General features: G+C 35.9%; 1 long non-coding RNA gene across 1 annotated transcript; it reads left to right on the top strand.

Moving 5' to 3' along the window:
* Positions 1-2,320: 2,320 nt before the first annotated feature.
* LOC121068329 lies at positions 2,321-8,287 on the top strand. Its single transcript, XR_005818804.1, has 4 exons — positions 2,321-2,352; positions 2,664-2,795; positions 3,367-3,426; positions 7,766-8,287. It is a non-coding gene; the product is annotated as an uncharacterized LOC121068329 (long non-coding RNA).
* Positions 8,288-8,304: the final 17 nt, after the last annotated feature.

Raw genomic sequence — 8,304 nt, 5'->3', positions numbered from 1 at the left:
TGCCCCTGAAATAGGAGGCTTGTAATTTTATCCCAACTGTGGCAGATGATGGTCTACAGACATAGAGGTTGTTCCTGCGTTTACATTGCAACTTTGGGCATTTGTAACTAAATATACATTAAATAACTAGATTATCGTTAGTTGTTACCTCTTGTATTTCTTGGCCTGGAGAGTGGTAATAACTAGGTCTAACTATGTCTATCAATGGGATGCTTCCAGGTGGGATCTTTTAGGAATCCCAAGTTGGCTAACTCATCTATGCTTGAACCAAATTCTGAAATACCTGGTAACTTCAACGGGGCAAAGATAGGGCAGTTCTGATTATCTTTGAAATCTGATTTCTAGATGCTCAAATAAATGAATGTGACTGCAAATTATTCACAGGGGTGTATTAATGACCATATCTGTGAACACATTCCAAACACAGGCAGGAGGCCAGGTTTAATTCTAGACTGAAAAAGAGGTTTATGATGTATCATTGATATCAAATAACTGATTTTTAATAAAAGCACAAATACTAGTGTGAATATTTGTTACAGAATAGTGTTATTACTTTTTTTTTGGGGGGGGGGAGGGGGAATTCACTAGGCTCTATTGTTACTCCTTGAGCTGTCATTGTGATTGGTGTTGTACAAAGCAAACAGTGGGAGACAGGCTTGTATTGAAAACTGTGCAACCCAATCCAATGTACAGAATTTGCAGTAATTTATTTATGTGCTAAAATTTGCATACCGAGAGTAGCTTGTGTGAGGACCACTTAAACTATAAAAGTTAAATGCTTACAAATTTCTGCAGGATTAACAGATTCAGTGTTAAAAGCAGTATATCTTTTGTAATGGCAGTTGTGTAGTTAGAAATAGCACGTGATCTCACTAAAACCACTTTTAACCTGTCCTTGTCACTGGTTACGCTAATAAGTGTTCCAGCTGTGTGAAGTAAGGAGGTAATTTCATGCAGCTAAATAGATGCTAAAAGTACAGTCCACATGAGCAGGGAATAATGTGTCACTTTTAATGGTGGGCAAACAGCAAAATGTTTACACAGATCTTAGGTTTAGATAAGCATTTAAAAGGTCAAACATCTCTTCTAAATTTCTGTTCCCTGAAGCAGAGTTATAACCTGTTGATAGAACATCAAATTGATTAATTAATTGTATAGAGAGTAGAGCCAAGCTGCCAGAAAATCACAGGAAAGCTGAGAAAAACACATAACCAAAATTGCCCCAAGTCTGTATTTCTGTCTTTACAAGTTCAGGTATAGATACAGCTGTTGCGTTCTTGTACCATACCTGACTGCCCTTAAATTGAATTGATATATTGAAACTCATTGTTTTTCCTGTAAAATTTTTCAAATAGCCTTTTGCACTACTACCTGAGTACAAGACAGAAGTCTGTCACTTGTTTTGAAAATATTTATCAGGCCTCCAGCACCAAAACCTGGGGGGAAGAGGTGAACTCTTGATTAATTTAGACAATTTTACTTGGTATCAAGCTATTAGAACAATGAATAGAAGCAATTAGTCTTCACAACTTTTTTTTTTTTTCCTGGCAAACAAGAGCTCATATGCTCTCTGTGCCTTCAGAAATTTAAGATTGTATACCCTGTAAGATATGCCCCCAAAACATAATAACAAATGTGTATATGAAATCTGGTCCTCTAAAGAAGTAGCCAAGCTGAGAAGTTCCTCTCTTTGGTGTTTTTTTGTTCATTTTCGTGTTTTTTTTTTTTTTTTTTTTTTTTTAATCTATTTAATACGAACATTCAAAAGGTATTAAATATGAATGGCTAGTGTTTTTTTAGGGTGTTGGAGGGGCTTGGGGAGCTTTCGTCGTGCTTGTAATGAAGAAGAAGAGTCAGCAGGTGGCAATATTGTATAGTTTTTAGAGCAGGAGATAGTCGCAGCAGCAAGGCAGGGAAACCTCTGAGACACCGTAAGTAGCCTATATAGAAAATGGAGTGGGCGCTCTAGGCCACTGGAGAGTTTGCCCTCCAAGTATACTTTGGCTGAATGTTTGTGGAGACTTATTGAGTTTTGATTGTTATTTGTAATAACAATTCAAAATTTAAAATCTTTTATTTGGAAGGACAAGGCCATTATCATTTAAGAAGAGCAATCTAATTAAACTACTGCATTTCCATGTTAGTTTAAAAAACATGATTTTGTAATGCTACATAAGTACAACGTGTTTGTTCCCATACAGATTGCATTTTTCCTTTTTAAAGATAAGTGGATCTGATGCATTTGGTTTTGCTGGTATGTTGTGTGATAATTTAACTGATCTCGTACTGCCTTTTCAGGCTGAAACTAAGAAAATCAATGCATCAAACATGTTTCTCCAAGGCCAAATAGAAGTAAGTTATTTCCTTAGAACCCGTTGTGCTTCAGGCACAGTGCAAATTAGTTTGTACATGAGTTACCTTCAGTAATTCTAATAACACATCATTGGAAAGATTCTCTTTGGCTTCAGCAGGTTCCAAGTTAGGCCTGCTATATGCTACCAGCTAGAATGTTGAAATGTACTGGATATATTTCCATTTTTTTTCTTTTTATTTAATTATTGTTGTTGTTATCATTTTAAGTACTGTGGCAAGCTATTAAGGTACTTTGATCTGAATATCTAAATCAAAGCTGCAAAAACTCTCTGCTTCCAATTGTACTGAAGGCACTGGAATGAGGTAAAAGAGCCTGTGTTAGATAACTCCAATATATGAAATCCACGGAATAGCTCAGCAAGAAGAACTTGGAAAGGTTTCTGTAAAATATACGGACTAACAGATGTCTTGAGAAAAGAAAAGTGAGTAATAGCTTGAATAAAACAGTCTTTGGTTCAGTTGATATTCCACTGCACACTGAAGCCTGAAGCTCTGTGTTAGTAGCCAAAAGAGCAGGCATTGTTTCAGATGTCAGTGAAATGTGAAATACAAAACTCACTACACCCAAACAGAGTTTGTTTTACCAGATCAATCTAAGAGCCAGAAAAGGACGTGTATGCTGAAAGACAAAAATCCACTCATTTATATAAAATTAATTGGTTTAACAAAAGTAATGCTATAAACACCCTTCCTTGTTTACACAGTAGGACCTGGTTTTACTGTCTGTTGGGTTTCCCTCAGGGTGTAAGAACTGGCAAGAAATGAGGCTTGATGTCAGTCTCAAAGACGTGTGTAACTTGAGATGTAGTGTTAAATTAAAACTCCTGTCACACAGGAACCACTTACTATAATTTATGTCAAAGTTAATGGAGTAAAAAGTATTGGAGTATTTTAAATGCTGATCAGATGTGTTGCCAATTAGTATCACTGCAGATTTTTTCTTATGTAATAGGATATTTTGATATTTCTCAAAAATTAATCTATTTTTTACAGGAAGTTGAAGAACATATCACAAATTCTAGATAAACTGAGAATCACTCAGGAAAATCAAAGGTGAGTCTGAAATGTTCAAATATTTATGTCAGCGTGGTTATACAAAAAGTGTTAGGGTGATGGAAATGCCTGTCCTAACAACTTGTTAGACTAAAATAAGACAAATTAGTTATTAACAGCAGCTGTGGTGCATTCAGGTGTTAGTTGTATAGCACACACAATAGCAGCAGGGAGACAGAAACAGATTATAGTTTTGACTTAGATAAGGCGCAGAGAATTAAGCTAAGAAAAATTATCAATGGGAATTATGTATAGTTTTTGATTAACATCCCTGATTGATTCAGCTGTTTATTTACATATAGAACAGACACATTATGGTACTTGTGAAAGCCTTTTAAGTTTTCTGACAGTGCCCTGACTATATTTTTCCGCACCTGACATGGAGAAATTCCATTTCTTGTCTCTTCTGATACTGTTCACTACTGTCAGTTTAGATAATTTTTTTGAAGTGGAATTTTTCATATTGTGAACTGGCTTGAGATTCCCAGACTTGCTTCACATCTCTCTCTTTCATCTCTCTCCTTTTTTTTTTTTTGGCTATAAGGATTATGGGTCAGTCTCAAGCCAACAGAGTTAGCATGCTTTAAGAAGTTAAAGAATACAGACTTGTCTATTGATGCCACCTATTAAAAGTAAATACTAAATATATTTTCTGCTGTGGTGCTTGCAGTATTTAGGTCTAGCCAAAGACTGTTTTTTCTTGCTATGTTTTTAATGTTCCAAAGCTTGGATGAGGAGCCATTCAAGATGAAACAGCATGGAAGAGAGGCTGTCTCTACTTATTCTTCTACTGTTAATGCTATGAAATGCACAAACACAGATTAGTACAGGCTTTAACATGTGTGGGATAGCATTGGATTGATTTTGAGTTGGAAGTGTTGCTCACAGGTTTGCTTTTAAGACCTGCAATACAGTTTTACAAAAACTAAGAAAATATCAGACATAAATAAAGCTTAATATGAATTGAAAAAATAGATCCATAAAATAGTTGAAAATTCTAGCTTATTGTCAGAACCTAAGGTAGTTTTTGAGAGTTGTGTCCTGACAATGTCCATAGGGATTCTTGCAGTCACTATTTATCCATGTAAGAAATCACTGCATCCAAGCAAATCGGGTAGTGGCAGGCTGTAACCTATTTATATTCTTAGTTTGATGCATGACTAATTTGTTAGGTTATATTTGCATGTGCAATGCAAATATTTTCATCTATCAGTTGGAGGCAGATGTCACAGGTTAGTGAAAGGCCTGAGCAACACATGGAATGGCTCACTGACCTTACTGCATTTTGGATTAGCCTTTTAGTTTTTCAGACTTCAGGCAGATATTGTAGAATTGTTTCCTGTTGTTACAACATGATGCTATGTAAGGGAGTGGTTTCTCAAATTTAGATGGCAGGTGGTATTTTGTGCCATATAACCCAGAACAATCACTGCAGATTCTTGTGTGTGAGAACAAATCTGTGAGCTGTACGCTTTAATGTAGACATATGAGACTGTGGGTAAAAAAAAAAAAAAAAAAAATCCAAATTAGTACCAATATATGTCGAAGAAAATGATCCATTGATAGATACAGAAAAGAATGATTTTATTTTGAACTTACTGCCAACATTTGGTGTTAAAGGGAATATGTTTTATTAGCTGACAAAGGCAGATTTATTTTTTACTTTTAAAATTGTATTAGAAAAGTAAAAAAAAAAAAAATAAAAAAAAAAAAATTCTTAAGACTTTAGCAAAATAGAACCCTGAACTCAGATCTTATGATGTATAAATATTTTCAATTAAGTTTTAACTTAAAAGAGAAAATAATGAATTCTAGAAGTCTATGGACTTCTCAAATTAAGGTTAAGCTTCAATTATTTTACATTTGTGGCTCTCTAATTAACATGAGAAATGCCAACATCAGATTTCACAAGGTGGTAATGAACAGGCACAGTAGATTTTGTTGTTGGAGGATGGCAGTGCAAATAGCTCTCAGTTCAAGAGCTGCTACCTAATGATCTAAGACCACTAATATATGATAATTTCACAAACATGGAAAGTAACCTGCTTTATGATATAAAGTTACTGTATATTATGTTGTTGAAATTTCCTGGATGGATGCATTCATTTAGCTTAATGAGGGGAAGGGGAGGAATTGGAAAAGAACAGTAAAGCAATGCATGTGATCTGAATAAACCATGTCCCCACAAAGAGCATGGAGAGCAGTTACCAGACAGTGGCATATTTCTGGTTTCCTACTTTAAGCTGCAAGCCTTGCTTTGCCAGAGCAGAGTACTAGAGAATCTAGAAGCTAATGGACAGCTACAAATCTTTATGCAAAATAACACGGAAGTCTGTTAGCTACTGATAGTCAAAAATCAAGGTTATTAGTAGTAGATGTAGTTGAATACAAAGTTAATTAGTCACATTTGTGTGATATTAATTATTAAAAGTAATCAGCCCTAGGATACTTAAAGAAGCACACTCACTAAACGTTGAAAAAATTTAACAGAAAGACTTACATTTTGCTTCCAGTAGATCTTAGGTATAAACACTTCAAAGATGTACACTGTCTTGGGACAATTGCATAATAAGATACAATTTTTATAAAATGGATGTCCAAAATTCTTCCCCTCTAATGTTATGAATCATATTTCTAGAGTTGACATTATTCTCTTTCTCCAGGACAGATCAGGGAAACTAAAACATTGACAGTAGCATGTGATTCCTGAATCAAAGTCTATCTTGAGGCATAATTAAAGGAGGGAGTCTAATTATCTGAAGTCAAAACTGTATCATCCTTTGCCCTTAATGCACATAAGATAACTTAGATGACATTTAATTAGAGGCAAAGCATGGATTAATACTTATTTAATATCTACAGTAGAAGCTTCCCTTAGGTGCGAAGAGATTGTCCAGTGATTTGGGGGCAAATATTTTGCCTGCGTCTGCAGCTAAATAAATAATTTGCAGCAAACAATTTATTCAGGCTAGTTCCTACTCTTTCTGCATCAAGGATATGATTTGTTCAGGCTTAGCAGCCAATTAAAAACATTTTTACTACTCCATTAAGAAAATAAAAATATTCAAAATACAAAAGTTTAATTTCTGTTCTCACGTTGTAAATGGATGGATTAAGTCACATGGTTTTACTTGTTTTCCTGGTTAGATGGATGTACCCACAGCTCTAGTGTAAATAGTGAAATTCCTTTTGGACTTAGCTTTCCATTCTCATTTGTGTTGGTCAATTGTCTCTCTCAAGACTTTGTAGAAGGTGGCTAGGAAAAAAATGAGATGAAATATGTACTTTTTAATATCAGTGAATATTTATGAGGAAAAAAACACTATATTTATTGCCAAGTTTTAGTAGCACTGCTTGATCAATGTCTAAGTCAGAGTAGGAAAGGATACAGCTGGCAAGCAAGCTATGCTGTGGATATGACGACATCCACACTCAGCATGATAAAAACATATGGACCAGTGCCATGAATATAAACTGTTCTTGTTTTCAACAAGGGATGCCAGATCTAGAAAAGTTTGTTCTCTTGGCCTCTATTCTTTAGAAAGGTCTCAAGGGGCACAGCACATCTTTATGTTTCAGACCTTATGCATCCAACTGAGAAGATTGGGCAGGTGTATGGTAGCTTTCTGCCTAGATCCAATCCAAAAATTTTTGGTCATCTGGGGTAGCATGATTTTAGGAATAATGAACCGCTCTCCCTACGGATATGAGTCTTTCTCTCTATATAAGCAACTGCAGGTATCTGAAGTTAGGTGAGATAGGGCTTAGTTCCTTTTGTATGGCTTATAATGAGAAGATTCCCCAATGCTGTCTGTACTTTCGTCAAAGTGTTGGCTGTCACTGATTTAGGTCTTGCTTTTATGAGTCCAGAGGAGGGCTACAAAGATGACCAGAGGGCTTGAGCACCTCTCATATGATGAAAGACTGTGAGAGCTAGGGATGTTCAGCCTGGAGAAGAGAAGGCTCTGGGGAGATCTCTTTGCGGCCTTTCAGTACCTAAAGGGGTCTTATAAAAAGGATGGAGAAGGACTCTTTACTCGGGTACATAATGATAGGACAAGGGGGAATGGTCTTAAACTAAAATAGGATGGATTTAGATTAGATGGGAGGAAATTCTTCACTGTAAGGGTAGTGAGGCACTGGAACAGGTTTCCCAGAGAAGCTGTGGGTGCCTCATCCCTGGAGGTGTTTGATGGGGCATTGGCCAACCTGATCTAGTGGGTGGCATTCCTGCCTATAGCAGGGACATTGGGGTTAGATGATCTTTAAGATCCCTTTCAGCCCAAGCCGTTCTATGATTCTGCTGTGATTTTGTTGTTTATATGCCATATATTTTTAGGAAGTTATGGGAACTGATAGAGAAAGTCTTGTTACCTGAAGATGAAGACAGAGTTTCTGAGAATCCAGAAGAGTAATGAAGTAAAGGAAGATAAATACTCTCCCCTTCAAAAGGACTCTTAACATCCTGAAGTTGTTCAAGTGGAACCCAGGCATGAAAAATGTACTGTTGGACCTTAGAATGCAATATTAAAACACAACTTCAAAACTGGGAACATGCTTCCATTTTTGCATACGTTATTGTTGATTGCTATACTGTCTGCATAACAAGATATTTCCATATACTGTTTTAAGGAAACGTCTAGTGCTAATAATTGTTTAATTAACTAGCTGTGTTTTTCTGTGAAGTTTTCACTAGACACTTCCCTCATTCTGTCATAAATTCTCTACTTAGAGGAACTAATTCTAGAGGAATACCAGGTATTAAACTCCCAGGACAAAACTCACAGCTGGAAGTTATTTAAGTAAACTGAAGTTGCATCTTCTAAATAAGACATGAATACTAGTCTTGAACCAGGCTTTGAACTATGGTGACACGTA

The sequence above is a fragment of the Cygnus olor genome, chromosome 3 (genome assembly GCF_009769625.2).
Source record: "Cygnus olor isolate bCygOlo1 chromosome 3, bCygOlo1.pri.v2, whole genome shotgun sequence".
NCBI classification, from domain to species: domain Eukaryota; kingdom Metazoa; phylum Chordata; class Aves; order Anseriformes; family Anatidae; genus Cygnus; species Cygnus olor.
The sequence above is the reverse complement of the archived record's forward strand: the minus strand, read 5'-3'. Positions and strand labels throughout refer to the sequence as shown.